This window comes from Lithobates pipiens, unplaced genomic scaffold (genome assembly GCF_037356315.1).
Source record: "Lithobates pipiens isolate NorthernLeopardFrog02 unplaced genomic scaffold, aLitPip1_a1.2 Scaffold_16, whole genome shotgun sequence".
Lineage (NCBI taxonomy): Eukaryota > Metazoa > Chordata > Amphibia > Anura > Ranidae > Lithobates > Lithobates pipiens.
Window position 1 is genome coordinate 330,644,514 of NW_027507748.1, and position 26,345 is coordinate 330,670,858.

The 26,345-nt window shown below is 42.1% G+C and overlaps 1 protein-coding gene across 4 annotated transcripts in view; it reads right to left on the bottom strand.

Moving 5' to 3' along the window:
- Nucleotides 1-26,345, bottom strand: part of EPB41 (erythrocyte membrane protein band 4.1) — a 350,563-nt gene that overhangs the window by 312,962 nt on the left and 11,256 nt on the right. Inside the window, exon 1 of one of the 4 annotated variants that reach the window (XM_077481776.1) lies at nucleotides 25,400-25,558. The exons of 1 other annotated variant lie outside the window; for it this stretch is intronic. The gene's annotated coding sequence lies outside the window, so the exon portion shown is untranslated. 2 more of the 4 variants (XM_077481777.1, XM_077481775.1) reach the window with 2 other exon arrangements.

The window sequence follows — 26,345 nt, forward strand, 5'->3', positions numbered from 1 at the left end:
TTTTTTTATAGTTTCAGGGCACCCGCCATTTATTACCTAATAAAGGTTTAACCCCCTGATCACCCGGCAGGTGTCATTTGTGACTAATAACTGTTAGGGCAGTTAGGGTTAGCCCCCTTTAGTTCTAAGGTACCCCCCTAACCCCCCCCAATAAAGGTTTAACCCCGTGATCACCCCCCGTCGCCAGTGTCACTAAGGCTGGGTTCACATTGCAGCGGTTTATGAGAACGGATGTGATTCGCACCGCACTGCAGTGCAAATCACATCCGATCTCTGTGCGATTCGAGTTCAGCTATACAGATAGTATGGCTGAATTCGTGTCGCACCCGCCGCACCCGCCGCAAACTCGCACGGGACCCTTTTTTTGGTCCGCAGCAGAATCGGATCGCATGGGTGTTCACACCATGCGATCCAAGTTTGCAGATCGCACTGCGATATGCGAACTGATCTGGGGGTGTCATTAACATTTCACTGACACTCCCAGCAGTTCGCATAGGGCAGTGTGAACTGCCGCCGGGAGGCATGCGATGCGGGAACCCGCCGCGCATTCGTGGCGTTCCCGCATCGCTCCAGTGTGAACCCAGCCTAATAAGCGATCGTTTTTCTGATCGCTGTATTAGTGTCACAGGTGACGCTAGTTAGGCAGGTAGGTATTTAGGTTCGCCGCAGCTTTTTATAGCGCCAGGGACCCCCATATACTACCGCATAAAGCCCCCTGATTGCCCCCTAGTTAACCCTTTCACCAGTGATCACCATATAACTGTTACAGGTGACGCTGGTTGGTTAGTTATTTTTTTATAGTTTCAGGGCACCCGCCATTTATTACCTAGTCTCACTAGTGTACCCCTAAATTTAGGGGTGTCTACTTTCTAAAATGGGGTCATTTGGGGGGGGGGGGGTTTGTGCCATCTTGGCATTTTATGGCCTTCAAAACTGTAACGCCCTTAGAAAGCCTGAAGGCGGTGCTTGGTTTTTGGGGCCCCGTACGCGGCTAGGCTCCCAAAAAGTCCCACATATGTGGTATCCCCGTACTCAGGAGAAGCAGCAGAATTTATTTTGGGGTGTCATTTCACATATGCCCATGGCATGCGTGAGCAATATATCATTTAGTGACAACTTTGTGAAAAAAAAAAAAAGTTTGTAATTTTCCCGCAACTTGTGGCAAAATATAAAATATTCCATGGACTCAACATGCCTCTCAGCAAATAGCTTGGGGTGTCTACTTTCTAAAATGGGGTCATTTGTGGGGGTTTTGTGCCATCTTGGCATTTTATGGCCTTCAAAACTGTAATAGGTAGTGAGAAGTGAACTCAAAAAATTACGCCCTTAGAAAGCCTGAAGGCGGTGCTTGGTTTTCGGGGCCCCGTACGCGGCTAGGCTCCCAAAAAGTCCCACATATGTGGTATCCCCGTACTCAGGAGAAGCAGCAGAATTTATTTTGGGGTGTCATTTCACATACGCCCATAGCATGTGTGAGCAATATATCATTTAGTGACAACTTTGTGTAAAAAAAAAAAAAAAAATTTTTTTTTTGTCATTATTCAATCGCTTGAGGCAAAAAAATAAAATATTCAATGGGCTCAACATGCCTCTTATCAATTTCCTTAGGGGGTCTACTTTCCAAAATGGGGTCATTTGGGGGGGTTTTGTACTGCCCTGTCATTTTAGCACCTCAAGAAATGAGATAGGCAGTCGTAAACTAAAAGCTGCGTAAATTCCAGAAAACGTACCTTAGTTTGTAGATGTGACAACTTTTGCGCAAACCAATAAATATACAATTATTGACTTTTTTTTTACCAAAGACATGTGGCTGAATACATTTTGGCCTAAATGTATGACTAAAATTGAGTTTATTGGATTTTTCTAATAACAAAAAGTAGAAAATATCATTTTTTTTCAAAATTTGCGGTCTTTTTACGTTTATATCGCAAAAAATAAAAATCGCAGAGGCAATCAAATACCATCAAAAGAAAGCTCTATTTGTGGGAAGAAAAGGACGCAAATTTTGTTTGGGTACAACATTGCATGACCGCGCAATTACCAGTTAAAGCAGCGCAGTGCCAAAGTGTAAAAAGACCTCTGGTCATTTACCAGCAAAATGGTCCGGTCTGAAAGTGGTTAAATGGCCCAGCCAGAGCACAGACTTGAACCCAACTGAACATCTCTGGAATGATCTGAAAACAACTGATGCTCCCCATCCAAACTGATGTAGCGCGAGAGGTCCTGAAAGAAGAATGGGAGAAACTACCCAAAAATATGTGTGCCAGGCTTGTAGCAGCATACTCAAAAAGACTTTGAGGCTGTAATTTGTGCCAAAGGTGCTTCAACAAAGTATTGAACAAAGACTTTTTTTTTTTTTTTTTTAGATAAATTTGCAAAGATTTCAACTTTTTCATGATTAAAAAAAAACTTTGTTCATGTGAAGCACTTTGAATACTTTCCAGATGCACCATATCTCTATATCTAGCTAGGGGGGTATAAGCTAAAATTCATGTAGCAGTAGTTTATGCTACAATTTCAATTGCAAGCCGATTACAGCGTGGGGGATGGGGGGGGGGCAGCGGAGTCCCCCACACCTTTTATGCTAATCCAATGCGAGTTCAGCTGTACGGCTGAACTCGCACTGCACAGACATCGCATGTGTATGCCACTGCAGTGTGGGTGCAACTTCATAACAATTCATTCAGATCCATTCAGAAATCAGTATCTGAAAATGAAACTACAAGATGTAAAACTAGAGAAATTTGCTTTCCCCATTCTGATAAAATGTACCCATCACTTATGTGAATTGGAAAAGTCACTTAACCTGTAGAGTGTGGTGTGCAGTGAGAGAACAATACAAGTAAACATTAGGACTGAGGGTGTTAGAGTGAGCAAAGATACACAAGTAACATTCCCGGAAACCAACACATGGTTCTATGGATCGCATTGTTTGGAAAAAATTTCATGTGGACAAGAATCTGATTCAGCTATTCCTTTAAAAGGGCACTGGCATTTGTGTCACATAACTCATATTCTGCGATTTTTTTTCACCACAATAGTACATTTATATTCAGAGATCAGTAAGCAAAAACATAATAAAAATTAAAAATAAAAAAAAGGGGGGAAAAAAATAAATAAAAATGATGGACTACAATCAAGACATCCACAAACGCATGACAAAGCTATGCAAACGACAATATTCCACTATTATTTTTAAATACACTACACAGATTATTCAGATAGCTTGTCAAATTAATTTGGTTTTTCAGGTAGAAGCATTCTAAATGTGGCATGTCGTAATAACCACTGTAAAGATTCAAAGTATAAAAATAAAAAAATATGAAGCACGACCAGCCTTCGCAGCAATAAGGCACATTTCTACAACCAGCCTTCGCAGCAATAAGGCACAATTCTGGGAAGAAACACAAGTAGACTTAGTTGCTGCCTACTAAAGCTACACAATACTAAACATCATTTTGTTTACATGTATTTAGATTTCAAGCCTGCTTAGTATTGCAATCATAAGACCATTTCTGCTTCAAATGGCTAAAGCAAAGAACGTGTACACATTCCAAATGCATGCAACAGGAATGGAAAACAGACATCTTCTGGCTATAGCTAACTGTACACCATGCTGCTGTTAAAGCCCCTTCAATAAAAACGCAGAAACAACATACAATTAGACAAGACACTGACCTTTAAGGGACCAAGCATCAGCAATGAATGCTTTTTGTCAGCTACCCTCCAGGTGACTGCTGCTTCGTCAGTAAATAGGTTATCATACCTCTATGAACGCCTCCTCTCCACCTATCTGGATTTCTTTATGCTACCAGGGAAGCAAAGGGGAGGAGGTGATGAATTTATTCGGGAACCCTCATGGATGATTAAAAAACACTTCCATGCATATACTCTCTGGGGTCCCTGCATGTGTTTATTCCCATCCCTTGTCAAACGTCCCTTCCAGTCTATTGTACTGATGCTTAATTCTTCATTTTCCACACTATGGGAATATTGTGAGGGAAAACAAAAGAGGATGTACCAGGAGACAGTGTTATGGAGGAGAAAGGGGCGTACCAAAGTGGGGGAGGTGGCTGAGGAAGCTTTGTTTACGATGGATAGAGGAGGGCTTATTTATTTTGATGGAGTTCAGGCTCAGCTGTAACCTGCAGTCTCCAGAGAGGTATAGGAAGGAGGAGAAAGTCCTAGACAGAAACAGCACAAAGCCATGCTCCACAAGGATGTATAGAAAATAAAAATGACACATCTGACCCTTCAGCTTCAAAACCTTGATTGATTGGGCCGAATGCAAAATATTTGCACTATTCGCTAATCATTGCTGCTCACTTCCACACATGCCCTTCTGAGCAGAGTTCACCCAACATGCACAGAGACGTATCTGCATGTTGAGTAAAAATGGGATCTACAAAAAGGTCTGATTGGGGTCGATGGAGTGAACAAAAGCCCGTACATATGGTGCCCTTATACAGCAGATGGAAGGCTGTAGTGCTTCTACAAAGAGAGAAAAAAAAAAAATGGTTAAGCAGTGATCCCCAACCAATGGATATTTTTGTTGTTGCTTGGAGACAAACAGTTAAGAGGCTTATTCCATAAGGCACTGTGAAGAGCAAAAAAAAAAAAAAAAAAATTCATAGCAACCAGATTTTAGTTTAGCTTAATCAGATCTTGTTGGTTATCGCATATCCCCAATGCACTTTATATCTTTTAAATCACTTTGCTACAGTAAACATGAGCACTTGGAAATGCAGAGACCATTTACATGATCAAAATATAAACAAAAAAAAAGGGAAATTAGATACAATTTCAACAGAACACACTTTTCATCCAAAGTTGGCACTCTAAGTGGGTACACACTATAAGAGCCCTTTCAGACTGACAGTGTGGGGGCGTCGGCGGTAAAGTGCCCCTAGTTTTAGCGGCGCATTACCAACGCTTTTTGTCCGCTAGCGGGGGTTAAAAGCGACAATAAAGGGTTATCAGTGCCATACCTCAAAAAAATGGCCTGGTCATTAAGGAGCAAATCTTTCGGTCCTTAAGTTGTTAAGTCCCATAGATCCAATCACTGGCCCCCAACAATCCCCTGCACAGCATCGCTATTCTGTACAGTGATGCAGGGCAGGAGATATGAGAGCCAACATGAATTAATCAACAGTCAGCTGCTCAACATACATAGTCCATCATTGTAACTTGTAACCATTTAGAACATCTGGTCAATTAGTAGGTTCACACTGTCATGTGACAGTTACAGCTCTATTCTGATTGGCTGCCGTTCCAGAATTCCCTAATGGATACAAGGCAGGTAAGGGGGGGGGGGGGGGGGGGAAGTGAGGCACAGAGCAGGGACAGACAAGTGGAACGTAGCACACCTTTATTATTGGCAACAGTGTTCCCTAACCCCACACTAACTGTGTACACATAACAGGACGTGCACTGTACACTGTCACTCTGGATCTGTGTGTACAGATGTGGTTGGATTTTTTATTAATTTACTGATTTTTTTTTTTAGGTTTATGTAAGTGAGACTCTTTGCATAATAATTACAGAGTATGTTGTAGGTATGAGCACCTCAGACTGTGTACGGTTTACCATAGGTAAGTGTAGGCTATTTAACCATGTGCTAAAACCCAACTTCAGAATCGTACTCAGCAATCATGTTCTTATCCCGTGAGGCAATCAGTTTAAACCCATTACAGTTCTGTAATAACTGTTTTCTTTCTTTAGGAGATACCATATACTTAGTTCTGTGATGTCATCAACTAGTGCTCAGAGCATGCCAAGTGCCACAGGGCAGATGGGAGGAGAAAATCTGGCAATGCACGCAATTTCCTACCTGGATTGCAAGATAAAGCTGGCCATACATTATATCATTTTCTTGTTCAATTTCCTTTACATTTACCTTCAGAGGTGATCTCCCTTCTGGGGAGGGTTTGCAACCCCCCCCCCCCCCCCCCAAAATAACATGCCAAATGTGGCATGTCAGGGGGTCGCTTTCCCTTAAAGTGGAAGTTCTGTTTTTGGGTGGAACTCCACTTTAAGACTACTTTTCTCATCAGTGCATGGGATTCTAGTTAGATGTATGCCTGAGTGAGGAGGTTTCTACTCACAGGGGAGTAGTGTTGCCTTGACCACTTCCAGACCGCCCACCATCATTATACTTTGGTACTTTGAAGAAGGGCATCGTTATGGCAGCAGCTAGCTAGCATAACCCCGGTACCCTCTTCTTCAGTGAGCGGTCTGGTTTAAAATAAAAGTGGTCTCTGTGGCAGAGTCGCTGCAAGATCACTCATCGGCAGCGGCAGCGGGCCCTCGCCCCCTCCCGTTGTGATCCGTGCCCTCCGTTGCTTACCGGAGCAGTCGGCAGTGGCGGAGGAAACTGGATCCTTCTTGTGGCCTGACATGGAGATGAGTGAGGGGAAGATAGTGCCCACCCAGTGCCATATCATGGCAGGGCGGCAGCAATGTCAAAACGTCAGTTCTGCCCATAGCTCTTAAAGGGCCATTTTTTTTTTTTTAAATGACATTGCATTTTAGTGTAAATATGAGATCTGAAGTCTTTTTGACCCCAGACCTCATATTTAAGAGGTCCTGTCATGCTTTTTTTCTATTACAAGGGATGTTTACATTCCTTGTAATAGGAATAAAAAAAAAAAATTAAAAAAAAAAGTGACAATTTTTTCTTTAACCACTTCAGTTCCGGACCAATAAATACCTTAAGGACCAGAGGTCTTTTTGCAATTTCGCACTGCGCTGCTTTAACTGGTAATTGCGCGGTCATGCAATATTGCACCCAAACGAAATTTGCGTCCTTTTCTTCCCACAAATAGAGCTTTCTTTTGATGGTATTTGATTGCCTCTGCGATTTTTTTTTTTGCGATATAAATGGAAAAAGAGCGAAAATTTTGAAAAAAAAAGATATTTTCTTCTTTTTGTTATAAGAAAAATCGAATAAACTAAATTTTAGTCATACATTGAGGGCAAAATTTATTCAGCCACATGTCTTTAGTAAAAAAAATGTCAATAAGCATATATTTTTTGGTTTGCGCAAAAGTTATAGCGTCTACAAACTAGAGTACATTTTCTGGAATTTACACAGCTTTTAATTTATGACTGCCGATCTCATTTCTTGAGGTGCTAAAATGGCAGGGCAGTACAAAACCCCCCCAAATGACCCCATTTTGGAAAGTAGACACCCTAAGGAAATTGATAAGAGGCATGTTGAGCCCATTAAATATTTTATTTTTTTGCCTCAAGCGATTTGAATAATGACAAAAAAATTTTTTTTTTTTTTTTTACCCAAAGTTGTCACTAAATGATATATTGCTAACAATGCGTTTTGGAAAACCTAAACTGCTGGCGACGCTAATATAGATCTGATCAGATACTATATTACTAAGGGAGGTGTATGCTTTGTGCGTGGGTGTTAGCGGTACTGGAACTAACTAAATGACCCCATTTTGGAAAGTAGACACCCCAAGGAAATTGCTGATGGGTATGTTGAGCCCATTGAATATTTATTTTTTTGTCCTAAGGGATTGAATAATGACAAAAAAAAAAAAAAAAATAACTAGCTACCTAGCGACACATGCAGCGATCAGAAAAATGATCGCTTAGTGACACTGGCAAAAGGGGGTGAAAGGGTTAACTCTAGGGGCAATCAGGGGGTTAAATCTTCATTGGGGGGGTGATAGGGGGCTACCCCTGGACCTAACACTAACTGTCCTGACAGTTTTTACTGTCACAACTGACACTGAATGCATTGATCAGTAAAGAAATGATCAATGCAATCAGTGACACTGTGACTGGGGGGGGGAGGGGGGGCGGGGGGGGATCGGGGGGCGATCGGGGGGGGGGATCGGGGGGGTTTGTGTGCCTGTGTGTACCTACATGTCAGTGTAGTGTTGGTGCACACTTACTTTTACTCTTCTCCTCGTAGTCCGGTCAAAAAGACCGCCCCGAGGAGAATGACATCACTTCCTCCTTCCTGTGTAAACAATACACAGGGGAGGAAGCTTCTCATTGGCCAGGAGCGATCCAGAGGGGGTGGCCGAAAACCAACGGCCATCCCCTCATCACGGAGCGCTCCTGGACCGAATCGGACCGCCGTAACCAGCGGGAGGGGGTCCGATCGGACCCCCCACCCGCTGGAAGGCAATCACGTAGATGTACGTGATTGTGCCTGCCTGTGCCATTGTGCTGACGTACATTGGCAATACGGCGGTCCTCAAGTGGTTAACCAGTTCCCAACCGGCGCACGATGATGTACGTCGGCAGAATGGCATGGGCAGGCAAACTGGCATACAGGTACGGCCAGTTGAAATTGCCAGCAGTGCGCGCATGCAGGTCGGGACCCCCGCGAGTCCAGTCGCGGATCCCGCGGACTCAATCCCCCGCGGGGGATACCCACAATCGTCTCACGGGGAGATGGCGATGTAAACAGCATCTCCCCGTTCACCCTAGCTACAAGTGACACTGATCTCTGCTCCCTGTGACTGGAGAACAGATCAGTGTTCACTAACACACAGCCACGCCCCCCCCACAGTTAGTAACACGCCCTAGGACACACTTAACCCCTACACTGCCACCCCCCGATTAACCCCCTCACTGCCAGGAATCAGTGCATTTGTATAGCACTGATCGCTGTATAAATGACAATGGTCCCAAAAACAATAATAAAAATATTTTATATATATATATATATATTTTAATTTTTTTTTTATTATTATTTTTTTATTTTTTCACCACTATTACTAGTAAAAAAATATTATTGATAAAAATGCCATAAAACTATCCCTATTTGTAAATGCTATAAATTTGTGCAAACCAATCAATAAATCGCTTATTGCAATTTATTTTTTACCAAAAAAAAAAAATAAAAATAATGAAGAATACGTATCGGCCTAAACTGAGGGAAATTTTTTTTTTTTTTTTTTTTTTTATATATATTTTTGGGGGATATTTATCATAGCAAAAAGTAAAACAATAATGTAAAAAAAATAAAGAAAGGTAAAATAAATAAATGGAAAAAATTTGTAAATGCACCCCGTCCTGACAAGCTCATGTGCAGAAGCAAACACATGCATGAGTAGCGCCAGCATATGAAAACAGTGTTCAAACCACATGTGAGGTATCGCCATGATCGGTAGAGCGAGAACAATAATTCTAGCACTTGGACTTCTTCCAACTTAAAACATGCAACCTGTAGAATTTTTTAAACGTCGCCTATGGAGATTAAGGGTAAAAGTTAAAGTTGTTAGTTGTCGCCATTCCACGAGTGGGCGCAATTTTGAAGCGTGACATGTTGGGTATCAATTTACTCAGCGTAACATTATATTTCACAATATAAAAATAAAAAATTGGGTTAACTTAAGTTTTTTTTTTATTCAAAAACATGTATTTTTCCAACACAAAGTGCACTTGTAAGACAGCTGCGCAAATACGGTGTGAAAGAAAGTATTGCAACAACCGCCATTTTATTTTCTAGGGTGTTATAAAAAATTTTTTATAATGTTTGGGGGTTCCAAGTAACTTTCTAGCAAAAAAAAAAAAAACTGTTTTTAACTTGTAAACAACAAATCTCAGAAAGAAGCTTGGTCCTTAAGTGGTTAATTACAAGTACAGCGTTGCCTGTACTGACTGACTAACTTGATTCAGCAATGTATTATACTCCCAAATCTATATTACTGTGCAAAGTAAATTATTCCCCTCAACTATGGATTATCATACTTAAAGCTTCATTAACGTTAAAAAAAATAAAAAAAAATAAATATATCTAATAAGATACATTTTACAAACATAATAGCTCAGGGAGATCGCTGCACTAACATTGTTTAGTTAGTACACATTTTTTTTTTTTTTCCTCAAATCACTGGGTTGAACAAAAAATAAAAATAAAACTTAATGTCTACCCAGCCCTAAAGTGAAATATCAGGCAAAAAAGGATATACTCCCCTACATTTCTACGATTCCTGAAAGCAAGTTCTGCTTCATCCCCTTTACTTTTATAAAGAAGTGCTGGGGAATGACAGGATAGGTTGCAGAGGAACTGGTAGCAGGGCGCAAGTAGTGTATCGGGGTGTCCAGGAGAATGGCAGAAGGTTTCCTAGAGTATCAAAGTTTAGATTTCATTTTATTTACTTTTAAAAACAGAGCTGGACGCATTCCTAAAAAAAAAAAAAAAAATAAGAAAAAATAAAAATCACTCTGGATTTACATTTTTTTGTTTTTTTTTTAGAGGTAATAACGCCAGGGGTAGTTGATCCAGGGAATATCCCGATTGCCTCGGAGCACACTGGATCATGCATTATTGTTTGCTATTGCCTTCCTGTACATCAGTGTTTCTCAACCTTTTTTCAGTCATGGTACCCTTTAAAATTCTGCACAAATCGAGGCACTCCATTCTAAAACTCAAAGAACTAATAGCTTTACATAATGTAGCAACATCCACACAGGTACGACACCCAACATGATTTATTCTTACAAAGCCAATACACCTTTGCACACTGGTACTGGCTAGTATTTTGGCATTCCCGTTTTCCTTCACTCAGCTAAAAGTGACCCCCCATGGTAATGGAGAGGGACGGGAGAGGGGAAAACAAGGAGGCAGGTGCCTGAAGTCCTTATCAACCCAGGATATCATCAGTTGTTAGGATGCAAGCAGCTGGCCCTCACTCAGTGTCCAAGGTTGTAATCTACAAAAAAAAAAAAAAAAAAAATGGTTTGTGTGACAAAAAGGCAGGCTTGATCAACCTGCTGGCTTGTTTTTGGGCAATTTTTAGACATTTTGCCAAGGCACCCCTGAGGAACACAGAAGGCACCCTGGTTGAAAAAGATTGCGCTTCATCACCATGGGTATGAGATAGCGTATATAGAGGTCTTCTATTTGTGATTTTTTTCGTTTTTTCTTTTCTTTTTTTTTAACTAGATTGACTAGTGTTTTTTTTGTTTTTTTAATTTTTCAACCTGACCAACTATGTAACTTTATTTAGAGACATTGAGTAGTGGTCCTGAAACATAAAAACATACCAGTCAGGCAGAAACAGCTTGGCTAAACTCATGAATAAAAAACGTACAAATTTTGAAAACTTATCAGGGTTGAATAAATGTAAAAAAGCTTGGCTGACTAGTCTGTTAACTACAGATATCACCCCAAATAGGATAATGCTACTTATGTTTATTCAAGTTTTTTTTTTTCTTATTAACATAAGATACATGGCAAAGTGTCACAACTGTCAAATTGTAATACCAGGTCATGTCACAAGAAATTACATCACAAAAGCTTTATGAGAAATTGCAGCCACTAAAAATGACACACATTATAATAAATTTATATATATATATATATATATATATATATATATATATATATATATATATATATATATATATATATATATATATATATATATATATATATATATATACATATACATATATATATACATATACATATATATATATACATATACATATATATATACACACACACACACACACACACACACACACAATTTTTTTTTTATTTTTTTATCCACAGCTTGACCACATAGCCCATGACTGTGGGTAAACCTTGGGAGACATTTGGATTTTAAGAACCCTGAAAGCAATGGAAATAAAAAAAAAAAGAAGAAGAATCAGTTGTAATTTTGTAGGCATATTGGCTGCCTGGCTATGGGATCTGGTTCCATCCTGGTCCAGGCAGCACTAAAAATATGACAGCTAGAAATTGCCTAGTTTCTATCTGGGTAAAATATTCCATACAACGTTCAGATTACTTTTTCCCCAGTAATAAGTTTTCATTTTATTAAAAGCCAATGAACTACATATTACACAGGGGCTTTAGCTCATAAAAGCAAAGTTGCTCAGTAATAGCCTCAAGTCATTTCTTGCAATTAATATTGCAAATCTACAGATTATTACATATTATATTCATCTTTTTTGGGACTGAAAAAAAAAAAAAAAAAAAATTCTGTTAAAAAGATTTCGGGCAACAAAAGCAGCAAGTTACATGCTACGCACATAATACTGAATGTACATTGCATCAGTGTGCCTCAGTGTCCCATAATCTACATTTACTGAGATAACCAAGATCACCAAGGCCTTCTTTCCACAGATCATCTTACAGGATTAATAGTTGTGTGCTTCCAATGCCTGTGCGGTCAAGTTTAAACTGCCACGAAAAATTTAAAGCAACTCCGTTGTTAGCAAAACATTTTTTTTTTTTTTACAAATTCTTGAAAGAGGATTTTGAATTACCTCTATGGATGGGTGCTGACACAGATCTTCAGAGCTACACTGCTGAAAGGATCTTTATTATTTACTATTATAATACAGGATTTATATAGCGCCAACATTTTGCGCAGCGCTTTACAACTTAAGGGTAGACCGTACAAATACAATACACTTTAATACAGTAGGCATTAGAGGGCCCTGCTCCTTAAAGTTTACAATCCAAGAGAGAAGGTCAAAAGATACAAGAGGTAATAACTGTGGGAGATGTGCTGATGGAGAAAATAAAAACGTACGGTTGTTAGGTGGGGGCCAGATAGGCTTTTTTGAAGAGATGAGTTTTCAGGGATTGTCTGAAAGTGGACAAAGTAGGAGAAAGTCGGACAGATTGGGGTAGAGCATTCCAGAGGATGGAAGAGGCTCTGGAGAAGTCCTGAAGGCGAGCATGGGATGAGGTGACAAGGGAGTTAGAGAGCAGGAGGTCTTGGGAGGAGCAAAGAGAACAATTAGGTTGGTATTTTGAGACTAGGTTCACGGTGTAGCTGGAGGCCAGGTTGTGGATGGCTTTGAAAGTTATTGTTAGAATCTTGAATGTAATTTGTTGGTTGAGTGGCAGCCAATGGAGGGATTGGCAGAGGGGTACAGCAGACGCTGACCGGTTTGTGAGGTGGATGAGCCTGGCAGCAGCATTCGTGATTGACTGAAGCGGGGATACCCTTTTTAGAAGTAAGCCAATGAGGGAGTTGCAGTAGTCAAGGCGAGAGAGGACCAGGGAGTGGATTAGAAGCTTTTTGGTGACATTGGTTAGGAAGGGGCGTATCTTGGTGCAAATTAAGGTTGAGGCAGCAAATTTTGGAAAGCGATAGGATGTGGGGCAGAAAGGTTAGTTCGGAATCCAGGATTACACCTAGGACCTTGGCGTCGGGGGGGGGGGGGGGGGGGGGGGGGGTCAAGTTGATAGTTGAGCTGTTGATATTGACAGAGGAGAAATCAGGGGAAGTGGCACCTGGGGGAGGAAATAGCATGAGCTCGGTTTTGGATTGGTTGAGTTTTTTGAGGAAGGGTTGTAAAATCAGGGCTGATATGTCTGCTAGCAAGTTGCGCGAGGACAGATGTAGAGGGCAGGGGGGTGGATATGGTATTGAAAGCCGTGAGAGGCAATCAACTGACCCAGGGAAGTGGGTGTAGATAGAAAAAAAGGAGAGGTCCAAGAAGAGATCCTTGGGGGACTCCGACAGAGAAAGGAAGAGGAGAGGAGGAAGTATAGTTGTAAGTGACACTGAAGGAGCGGTGGGAAGGATCGACTGAAAACCAGCAAAGGAGTACAGTTTATGGAGAAGGAGGGGGTGGTCCACTGTGTCAAAGAGGTCCAGGAGAAGTAGTACAGAATAGTGTTCGTTGGTTTTAGCCGTTAGAAGGTCATTTGCGAGTTTAAAGGAGGACAGCAGTTTTCATGGAGTGTTGAGGGCAAATTCCAGACTGAAGGGGGTGAAGAAGTTTGCTCATGGTCAGATGGTCGCTCAGTCAGTTGTAGACCAGTCTTTCAAGAAGTTTGGAGGAGAAAGCGAGTAAGGAGATGGGGCGTAGGTTGTTAAGATTGGTGGGGGTCCAGTGAGGGCTTTTTAAGTATGGGGGTGACTAACGCAGGTTTTAGAGCGTTTGGGAAGATGGCACAAGAGAGGAAGAGGTTGAAAATGTGAGTTAGAGAATGTACAATCAAGTCAGAGGGTGAGCGTAGCATTTGCGAGGGAGCAGGATCCAGGGGGAAGGTGGTTAGAAAAGTGCTAGATAAAGTTTAGCAACCTCATTAATACTAGCAGGGTTGAACAAGGCAAGTAATGGTTGCATCTGTGGACATGGAGTGTTGAGTGGGGGAGGTTTCTGCGCATTGGAGATCTCATGAATTGTATCAATCTTATTTTTGACGCGATTGGCGATCGCCTGGGCAGTGAGTGAATTAGAGGGTTGAGGCCGTTGAGGACTGAGTAGAGTGTTAAAAATGTAGAGAAGAGTTGACGTGGACTGGATGAGAAGGTGTTAATGAGTGTGATATAATAGATCTGTTTGGCAGTGTGGAGGCAGGAATAGTATTTTAGGAGGGCAGATTTATATTGTTTAAAGTCTTCCTGGAAGTCCCATGCCACAGACGCTACGTTTTCGGAGACATCTGGTGTCGTCTGTTTGCCAGGGTTCAGTCAGATGCCTGCAACTCTCACTGTGCTTCTATGGTTCCATTCACTAGCCCTGTGATATTGTGCCCTGGTAGTAACATAGGCATCTGCAAGTAGAAATAAAGACCACAGCGATGAACTAGGCATCCAACATACCGGACATGTTGGAAACCTAAATCCTAACTCCAGGTTTCTTGGGAATTTAAGTAGTTAGTTTGGACCAAGCTTCAAGAAGATGGTTAATGGTGGACAAGGATCTGGATGTTCTTGTAGATCATAGACGTATAAAAAAGGCATGCAATGCCAAGCTGCAGTTTTTAAACGCAAGCAAAATCCCTTCTTGTATTAAAAGAGATATGGATGAGACAGACAAATAAAAACCATACATAGGTGTTCCGTATGAGGAACTTAAAAAAAGAAATTACAGTTTGTGGATAGTCTTATGGTCTCATGTACTGTAATAGTCCTTTGAATACATGGATATACATCAATTTTTTTTTATCTTTTCATACATTTACATATATTTTTTTTTCTCCTCTTTACCCAATAATTTTTTTATAGAAATGTTATAGCGCTAGACTTTTCTTGCATTCTACATTTTGATTGGTAGGGTTTGCCATGTATGATGTACCTCTATGGCCTTTTGTAAGTTTTTGATTGAGGCACAATTCAGTAAGTTCTCTTTGGGGTTAACTGTAGGACTCACCTCCTATTTGGCATTGTTCCTCTCACATCTCCATATTTTTTGTGAATTTCTCCATTTAAAAGCATGGTTGCGATGTGTGTTCCGATCCCCTAATGACGTTGTATGTGAAGAAACACGTCGGAAAGAGCCGGGGCACACAACAACCACGCATGCTCAACTGATCGTGGTCATCTTTGTTTCTGCCAGATGGACGTTATCTATTAGACATGCCCCCAATTTATAATATATATTTATTTATTATACACATTTTTAGCAGAGACCCTAAAGAATAAAAATGGCAATCGTTACAATTTATGTCACACGGTATTTGCACGGGCAATTTTTCAAACACAATTTTTTTATGGTATAAATACACTAATGGATGTTAATGCAACAAAACAATATTTAACCCAATTTTTTGGTAAATAACAATGTCACTTTAAAATTGTGCACACTCGTGGAATGGCATCAAATTTCGGTACTTAACCAGTTGCCGACCGCCGCACGACAATGTACGTCGACAGAATGGCACGGGCAGGCATATGGGCATACATGTACGTCCCTGCCTTCCCGCGGGTGGGGGGCCCGATTGGGCCCCCCCCCCCGGTGCCAGCGGCGGTCGGAATCCGTTCAGGAGCGATCCGGGATGAGGGGGCGGCCATTCGTTCATGGCCACCCCCTCGCGATCGCTCCTGACGAATGGAAGTGCAGCGTGACATCACTTCCTCTCCTGTAATGTAAACACAGGCAGAGGAAGTGATGTAATCTCTCCTCCGTGTCGGTATTCTTCGTTCCTGCACCGAGGAGAGAGGATCGGTGAGTTGCACCAACACGACACTACACAGTAGAACATGCCAGGCACACTCTCACCCCCCCTTCACCCCCCCAATCACCCCTGCACCCCCAGTCACAGTGACACCAATTGCATATTTTTTTTTTGCATTGGTGTCATTTGTGACTGTAATAACTGTTAGGGCAGTTAGTGTTAGCCCCCTTTAGTTCTAGGGTACCCCCCTAACCCCCCCAATAAAGGTTTAACCCCGTGATCACCCCCCGTCGCCAGTGTCACTAAGGCTGGGTTCACATTAAAGCGGTTTATGAGAACGGATGTGATTCGCACCGCACTGCAGTGCAGTGCAAATCACATCCGATCTCTGTGCGATTCGAGTTCAGCCATACAGATAGTATGGCTGAATTCGCATCGCACCCGCCGCAAACTCGCACGGGACCCTTTTTTTGGTCCGCAGCAGAATCGGATCGCATGGGTGTTCACACCATGCGATCCGATTCCTGTCCGAGTTTGCAGATCGCACTGCGATATGCGAACTGATCTGGGGGTGTCATTAACATTTCACTGACACTCCCAGCAGTTTGCATAGGGCAGTGTGATGCGGGAACCCGCCGCGGATTCGTGGCGTTCCTGCATCGCTCCAGTGTGAACCCAGCCTAATAAGCGATCGTTTTTCTGATAGCTGCATTAGTGTCACAGGTGACGCTAGTTAGGCAGGCAGGTATTTAGGTTCGCCGAAGCTTTTTATAGCGCCAGGGACCCCCATATACTACCGCATAAAGCCCCCTGATTGCCCCCTAGTTAACCCTTTCACCAGTGATCACCATATAACTGTTACAGGTGACGCTGATTGGTTAGTTATTTTTTTATAGTTTCAGGGCACCCGCCATTTATTACCTAATAAAGGTTTAACCCCCTGATCACCCGGCAGGTGATATAAGTTTGAGGGTCAGATAAGGTCTGCGTCGCCCCAGGCAGCGTCAGGTTAGTGCCAGTACCGCTAACACCCACGCACAAAGCATACACCTCCCTTAGTAATATAGTATCTGATCAGATCTATATTAGCGTCGCCAGCAGTTTAGGTTTTCCAAAACGCATTGTTAGCAATATATCATTTAGTGACAACTTTGGGTAAAAAAAAATTAAAAATTTTTTTGTCATTATTCAAATCGCTTGAGGCAAAAAAATAAAATATTTAATGGGCTCAACATGCCTCTTATCAATTTCCTTAGGGTGTCTACTTTCCAAAATGGGGTCATTTGGGGGGGTTTTGTACTGCCCTGCCATTTTAGCACCTCAAGAAATGAGATAGGCAGTCAAACTAAAAGCTGCGTAAATTCCAGAAAACGTACCTTAGTTTGTAGATGTGACAACTTTTGCGCAAACCAATAAATATACAGTTATTGACTTTTTTTTTTTACCAAAGACATGTGGCTGAATACATTTTGGCCTAAATGTATGACTAAAATTGAGTTTATTGGATTTTTCTAATAACAAAAAGTAGAAAATATCTTTTTTTTCAAAATTTGCGGTCTTTTTACGTTTATATCGCAAAAAATAAAAATCGCAGAGTCAGTCAAATACCTTTAAAAGAAAACTCTATTTGTGGGAAAAAAAGGACGCAAATTTTGTTTGGGTACAACATTGCATGACCGCGCAATTACCAGTTAAAGCAGCGCAGTGCCAAATTGTAAAAAGACCTCTGGTCATTGACCAGCAAAATGGTCCGGTCTGAAAGTGGTTAATCTCCATAGGCTACAATTTACAAAGGTTTACAGGTTACTAGATCTGCACGATTCTGCCCAAAATGAGAATCACAATTTTTTTTTGCTTAGAATAAAAATATCACATTTTCACCACGTAAAATCTTTAACATTATACAAAAAAAAAATAGTGGGCTAACTTTAGTGTTTTTTTTTTTTTTGAATTCATTAACCACTTTCACACCGGACCATTCATTTTGCTGGCTTAAAACCAGACCACTTTTTGCGATTCGGCACTGCGACGCTTTAACCACTTGCCGCCCGCCCTATTACAAAATGACGGCGGCAAAGTGGTTTCATAATCCTGACCGGACGTCATATGACGTCCTCAGGATTATGAGCCGCTGCGCGCCCCCGGGGGCGCGCATCGCGGCGATCGTTGTTGCGGGGTGTCAGTCTGACACCCGGCAACTACGATCTCGGTAAAGAGTCTCCGGAGACTCTTTACCACGTGATCAGCCGTGTCCAATCACGGCTGATCACAGTGTAAATAGGAAGAGCCAGTGATCGGCTTTTCCTCACTCGCGTCGACAGACGCGAGTAGAGGAGAGCCGATCGGCTGCTCCTCTGACAGGGGAGGCCTGTGCTGATCTATTATCAGCACAGCCCCCCCCCGAGGATGCCCACACTGGACCACCAGGGACGCCACCAGACCACCAGGGATGCCCAGGATAAGGTATGCCACCCTAGACCACCAGGGATTCCAGTCAGTGCCACAATGGATGCCAATCAGTGCCCATAATGGATGCCAATCAGTGCCCACAATGGGCATCACTGATTGGCATGCATTATTGCTTGGCACTGATTGGCATCCATTAGTACAGTATAATAATACAATGCCGCCTATCAGTTCCCATCCGTGCCGCCTATCAGTGCCCATCCATGCCCACCTGTGCCGTCTACCCATGCTCACCTGTGCCGCCTACCCATGCCCACCTGTGCCGCCTACCCATGCCCACCTGTGCCGCCTACCCATGCCAGCTATCAGTGCCAATTTGTGCCACCTATCAGTGCCCATCCGTGTCGCCCATCAGTGCCACCCATCAGTGCCGCCTATCAGTGCCCATCAGTGCTGCCTGTCAGTGCCACATATCACTGTCCATCAATGCCACCTAATCAGTGCCACTTCATCGGTGCCCATCAGTGCCGCCTTATCATTGCCCATCAGTGTATCCCCATCAGTGCCCTTCAGTGAAGGAGAAAACGTACTTATTTACAAAGTTTTGAAACTGAAACAAAAAAAACATTTTTTTTTTTCAAAATTTTCGTTATTTTTTTTATTTGTTTAGCAAAAAATAAAAACCGCAGAGGTGATCAAATACCACCAAAAGAAAGCTCTACTTGTGGGGAAAAAAAATGATAAAAATTTCATTTGGGTACAGTGTAGCATGACCGCGCAATTGTCACTCAAAGTGCGACAGTGCCGAAAGCTCAAAATTGGTCTGGGCAGGAAGGTGTTTAAGTGCCCGGTATTGAAGTGGTTAACTGACAATTGTGTGGTCGTGCGACGTGGCTCCCAAACAAAATTGATGTCCTTTTCCCCACAAATAGAGCTTTTTGGTGGTATTTGATCACCCCTGCAGTTTTTATTTTTTGCGCTATAAACAAAAATAGAGTGACAATTGTGAAAAAAAAAATGCATTATTTTTTACTTTTAGGTATAATAAATATCCCACCCAAAAAAATATATAAAAACAACATTGTTTTCCCTCCGTTTAGGCCGATACATACATATTCTTCCACATATTTTCGGTAAAAAAAAAAAAAAAAATTGCAATAAGCGATTATTGATTGGTTTGCGCAAAAGTTATAGCGTTTGCAAACTAGGGGATAGTTTTATGGCATTTTTATTAATAATTTTTGCGATCAGCGATTTTTATTGTGACTGCGACATTATGGCGGACACATCGGACATTTTTGACACATTTTTGGGACCATTGTCATTTATACAGCAATCAGTGCATTACAAATGCATTCCTGTGTAAATGACACTTGCAGTGAAGGGGTTAACCAGGGGGCGGCGGTGTAGGGGTTAAGTGTTCCTAGGGGCATTACGAACTGTGGGGGGCTGGGCTTTGTGTTAGTGAACACTGATCTCTGCTCTAATCACATGGAGCAGAGATCAGCATCACTTGTTGTTAGGCAGCCGCCCCCTGAGACAATAGCGGGTATCCCCGCAGCGAGCGAGTCTGCGGGAAACACGACCGGACTCACTGGGGTCCCGACCGCCACGCGAGTGTGATGGCAGGGCAGCATATAAAAATGGACGTACCTGTAGGCCAATATGTCTGCCCGTGCCATTCTGCCGACGTACATCGGCGTGCGCCGGTCGGGAAATGGTTAAAGCAATTTTTTTTTTTTTTTTTTTTGCATTGGAAAGACTGCTGCACAAATACAGCGTGACATAAAATATTGCAACCACCATTTTATTCTCCAGGAAAAAAAAATATATATTTTAACTTAACTGTCAGAAAAACTGATAAAGAAGGTTTTGATTCTTGGTAGACTGCCCAGTTTTTCTCTTCCTTTCTTTTGATAGCTGTGGCTTCAGAAGAGCAGAGAGAATTCTTTGCATGGAAAGAATTGTGAAACACTTTAGTCAAACTTGCGATAACCATTCTTGATTAATTGTGCAGCTCTACAGGTTACCAGTTTAGCATTACATAGGATATCCAAATTGAATTATTGCTAGAATTATTGCTCTCGCTGAAACGTTTGCGGTGATACCTCACGTGTAATGTAAACTGCGTTCACGCATGCGGGAGCAACCTACGTGTGTTCGCTTCTGCATGCGAGCATGAGGGGACAGGGGGGGCCTTTAAAAAGAATTATTAATTTTTATACTGTCCCTTTAAAAAAAATAAAAATGCTTTATCAATTTTATTGTAAACATCCCTTTTTAATAGGAATAAGGCATGACAGGTCCTCTTTATGGAGCTTCTGGCCTCCCAGGGTCATAGAGATGGTCCCCGGCTAGCTCTATGGTAATCTGCCACCGAATCAGTAATCCAGCTTCCCAATCACATGGGAAAGCCATCAGAGGATTGCGCCAAAGAGGGATTGGGGAACATCCTCTCCTGCTGTCTGTAAATGCAATCCAGTGGCTGAGTAGGCGCTAGGATGGCTTTTACATTACAGGGAATCGCTTGCTAAAAACAAAACCTCATAGCTGCAGGCATCATCCGGAAATCACTACTTCAAACTAAAGACATCATATGACGTGTTAGGGGCAGGAAGTGGTTAAAAAAAAATATTATAATAATAATGAAAATATGAATACAGAATTCAGGAGGCAGCAGTATTATCCCATGAATTTCAGGTAGCTGCTCCTAGATTACACTCTAGGTGCACATTCACATTATGACATGTGACATCAGAAGTCACAAAGCTGCTTTTTTTTGGTTTGTTGTCGCAGTACGCACACATGACAACCCACTAATTTCAGTGGGCTACCCATGCCCGACATAAAGCGTCATATGTTCTGTCACAAGCTTTTCGCACAAATATAAAAAAAAAATGCTGCCTTTTAAAATGAATGGCACTGCTCAACACGCATTTCTTCAACCTGCGAAAAAATTACATGATCTTTTTTCTCAGTCAAGTCTAGTATGGAAGCCTAAGCAGTGAACCACTGCAGAATGCTTTTCAGAGCCCACTGTGAGTGCAAACCAGTGTTAATTATTACGTTAAATTTCGATTTAGTCTTATAGTCTGACTAAAATGCCATTTTCCTTTTAATCGTATTTTAGTCATCTGAATTGTTTTAGTCATATATTAGTGGACTAAAAATCTAATGGATTTAGTTCAATTTTAATGCATTATTTCTTTAGAAAATCGCCAAACATATAATCCTGGAGTAAAAATCTAATAGCATGTTATGTATGGGATGAAGGTTTGAACATGCACTACAGACACACATTTAGCTGTTGTGATATATCATGTCTTTATAATTAAAACCAAAGTTTCATGAACTAAAATCTTGCAAATATAACAAGAAAAAAAAAAAAAAAAAAAAAACACTACTATTCTTTATTGGCTGTAATGCCATTGCACATATTACCAACATTTAGGCTTGTGCCCCTTTCACACTTGTACGACTTGTCATGCGACTTTGCAGTCCCAAGTCGCAGGACAAGTCATTCCCAATGATAACCATTCATATTAGTACGCCTTCAAGTCGTACCAACTCCCTCTACTACTTTGGTCTGACTTTAAAGCGGAGGTCCACCCTAAAGTGGACCTCCGCTCATCGGAACCCTCCCCCCCTCCGGCGCCACAATTGGCCCCTTTCAGGGGGGAGGGGGGTGCAGATACCTGTACAGTACAGGTATTCTGCACCCACTTCCGGGATAGCTCTCTGCGGAAAGGGGCGTATATTACGCCCCTTTCTGCAAGTGCCCGCCCCTTTCCGCAAGTGCCCCGTTGCCTGCTGGGAAACACACAGATCCCAGAGGCAGCGGGGACCGTCCTTATTGCGCAGCGCGATTCGCGCATGCGCAGTAGGGAACCGGGAAATGAAGCCGAAAGGCTCCATTTCCTGATTCCCATACCCAAGATGGCGGCGGCAGCACCTTACAGACAATCTACAGATCGGCTTCGGGTGCCGACATCGCAGGCGCACTGGACAGGTAAGTGTCACTATTTTAAAAGTCAGCAGCTGCAGTATTTGTAGCTGCTGGCTTTTAAAAAAAAAAAAAAAAAAAAAACGCGGAGTCCCGGTGGACTCCCGCTTTAATGTGAGTTCAGGTTCAAAGACCTCAAGTCTCCTTGAAATCATGACAAAATTGCGGCGAAGTAGTGGTAGGGTGAAAGGGGCCTTAACCCTTTCATGACTAAGCCACTTTTTGGAATTTGGTGTTTACAAGTTAAAATCCATATTTTTTGCTAGAAAATTACTTGGAACCCCCAAACATATACATATATATATTTTTAGCAGAGACTCTAGAGAATAAAACGGCGATTGTTGCAATATTTTATGTCACGCGGTATTTGCGCAGTGGTGTTTTAAACGCAACTTTTTGGGAAAAGGGACACTTTCATGAATAAAATAAAAAAAAAAAAAAACAGTAAAATTAGCCCAATTTTTTTGCGTAATGTGAAAGATAATGTTACGCCGAGTAAATAGATACCAAACATGTCACACTTTATAATTGCGCGCACTTGTAGATTGACGGCAAAGTACGGTACCTAAAAATCTCAATAGGCGACGCTTTAAAAAAAAAATTTACGGTTACCAGGTTAGCGTTACAGAGGAGGTCTAGTGCTAGAATTATTGCTCTCGCTCTGACGATCGCGGCGATACCTCACATGTGTGATTTGAACACCGTTTACATACGCGGGCGCGACTTCCGTATGCGTTTTCTTTGCTTCGCGAGTTCGCGGGGACGGCGGGCGCTTTAAAAAAATTTTTTTATTTATTTAATTTATTTTAAAACTACTAAATTGTTTTAAAAAAAAAAAAAATGTATCACTTTTATTGCTGTCACAAGGAATGTAAACATCCCTTGTGACAGTAATAGGTGGTGACAGGTACTCTTTATGGAGGGATCGGGGGTCTAAAAGACCTCCCACCCCTCCTTTACACTTCAATGTATTCAGATCGCCGAAAACGGCGATTCTGAATACCGGATATTTTTTTTTAAAACCGGCGCCATTGGCAGCCGAGTAAACGGGAAGTGACGTCATGACGTCGCTTCCGTGTTTACGATGAGGAGACTGGAACGAAGCCGATTATGGCTTCGTTCCAGTTCCTCCGCAGCAGCCGGAGGCGTCAGATCACTGATCGGTGCTCCCGATCGAGCGGGAGCACCGGTAACAGCGGTGAGAGGCGGTGGGAGGGGGGGGGATGTCCCCTCCCGCTCCTCCGGCATAACAGCCGAGCGGCTTTTAGCCGCATCGGTTGTTATGCCTGGATAGCCAATCGCCCGCTGCAAAAAACGGTACCGGGAGGATGCCTGCAGGTGCGGGCATCATCCCGGTATAGCCCCCGGAAGCCGAGTACGCATATCTGCGTACGCTCGGCGGGAAAGGGTTAACGTACACAGGATATTTTTACAATCTCTCCTGAATGATTTAACTTGACAGATAGTAACCAACGTTTAAAACATCAGTTTTGCCACATTTACATGCCATGTTTAGCAGCGTTTGCATTTAGAAAAAAAAAATTATAATAATAGTAAATATTTTTTTTTTCCTTCTTTCAAAATAGACAAAAATGAAAAAAAAAAAAAAAAAAAGCATGTAAACAAAAACACAGCTAAACGCGAGTTATCATGTTTACAAGCTATTACAGGCATTTGGAATTTCAAATGCTTCTGAACATCTGTTCTGAATGAATATTTTTTTTTGCGTTCCAAAAGATGCTTCTAAACTCACCTGCCTGGAAACGAGGTACAGATTGATCGTCTGTTCCTAGTGATCAGGAACAGCGATCTCTCTCCTCCTCCATTCAGTCCCATCCTCCCACAGTTAGAAACCCTTCCCAGGGAACGAATTTAGCCTGTGATCGCACTCTAGCGTTAACCCCTTCCATGCCAGTGACATTTAAACAGTAAACAGTGCATTTCTATAGCACTGATCGCTGTTTAAAATGTCATTGGTCCGCAAAAAAAAAAAAAAAAAGTGTCTAATCTGTCTGCCACAATGTCGCAGTCCTGCAAAAAAAAAAAAAAAAGTTAAATTGCTGATCACCGTCATTACTAGTAAAAAAAATAAAAACGTCATAAATCTATCCTATTTTGTAGACACTATAACTTTTGCACAAACCAAAGTATGCGTTTTGTGATTATTTTTAATGAAAAAAAAAAAACTGCGGAATGAATATTGGCCTGAACAGATGAAGACATTTTTTTTTTATTTCGATATTTATTATAGCAAAAAGAAAAAAAGGATTGCTTTTTTCCCCCCCAAAATTGTCACTCTTTGTTTACAGCACAAAAATAAACACAGCAGAGGTGATCAAATACCACAAAAAAAAAAAAATGCTACATCAATATTTTTTGGGTAGAAAGTTGGCACATTATACAGGTTCTGTGGCTAATAAGGGTGGTAATTGAACCCACTTTGTGTCTTATCTGTCTTAAATTAGCCTCAGAACCTGTGTAATTCAAAGGTGTTCGGGTTTAAAGGAAGGAGGTAGCAACCCTAAGCGTTGCACGACCGCGCAATTGTCAGTTAAAGCGACGCAGTGCCGTATCGCAAAAAAAAAATGGCCTGGTCATTAAGGGGGTAAATCCTTCCAGGGCTGAAGTGGCGAAAATGCATTCAGCATTAGTACATTCCGTTGACCAGAAAAATAGTTTCTTCTGCCCATTAGAAAGCAATAGCATACAAAACGCGCTAATGTTTATGCACATTTAGTGTATTTTTCCACATAAACGCTTGTCTCCTCAAAGCACTGGTGGAGCGTTTTTTTCTACCTGTAAACATGTATGCATGCATGACACAGGCTAACACAGAGGGGCGTTTGGGGGGGGCAAATAAAATGCCAAACGTTTGTAAATGTGGTATTTGAGATTCCGCGTAACGTGCTGTACAAACTGGATATGAGCCCATTTCTGGATGTGTATTGCCCTCTCAATGCTGGAGACACTACTAGTAATCTGTAAAGGGAAGACTTGTTAGTGTCCAGCACAGTGTATGTGGCTCCATCCATGTACACTTCAATAAACACGCTCCAGTTGTTGTAAATGGGAGCCGCTATTCCTCACACAGCTGTCCCCAGTCAGCGCATACACACCCTCTTTATAGGAAGACCAATACGTACGGAAACGTCGCCCCGGTTTCCCGCGCTTCTCCTCACACACGTGATCTGCACCGCGATCCTCCGATTCAATAGCACCTCGTGTCTCAGTCAGTAAATATTGAACTGGAGATCATTGGATGCGGTGAACGCGGTCACCGAGGAGGGGAGGGAGGGGGCGTGTCCGCCGAACCATCGTTTCAAATAGGTGTACGGTGAGAAGGAACTGAGAGCCTGCAGTGGCCATATTTAATGAGGGCACTGGCTCTCTAAAGCGCACATAAACAAACCCTACTGAAAACACTGGGGAGGGTTATTGGACTCGGACAGATAGAACGCCCCTTAAGTGCTGAATAGATTTGTATTATTGCATAGCCCGTGTATAGGGCGCACATATATGCTGTAACCCCGATTCCCAATAACAGACGCAGCAAAGGCACGTCTCCACATCAACTGGAAGAACAGCAGCCAGGTAAAGGATCCGCTAGGAGCTTCTGTTTATGCTCCACTGCCACCTACTGGTAGAATTCGAAAGGTGCATTTACTTTGGGGAAAGCCTGTGTTCTGACAAAATGACCAACCTGAACACCTGCTCTGTTTACATTCACCTCTCCTCTATGGACTCTAACGTTCAGACCATTTTTTCATTCAATACGTAAAGCAAAGCAGTCACATCACATTAACACTGCTGGAGTGCAGAGTTTGCTGCTTTCAGAGGTAAGCTCCACCTATAGCCGCTGCAACACTCTTCAGTTTGGTTGCATCCAGAACTCACCAGAAATGACAAACCCTGCACCCAGGGTCGCACAGTGCCCCGGAACAAGGTCACCTAGAGGAGCCCAGGGCCAAAATGTGTGTGATGAGCATCTATCCTGCATTTCATTTGCACCACCTACATCAACACCACCTTCAGTATGGCATCTGTGGATGAGGGGACCACCACCATAGCAATGCTTGGAGGGATGGCTAT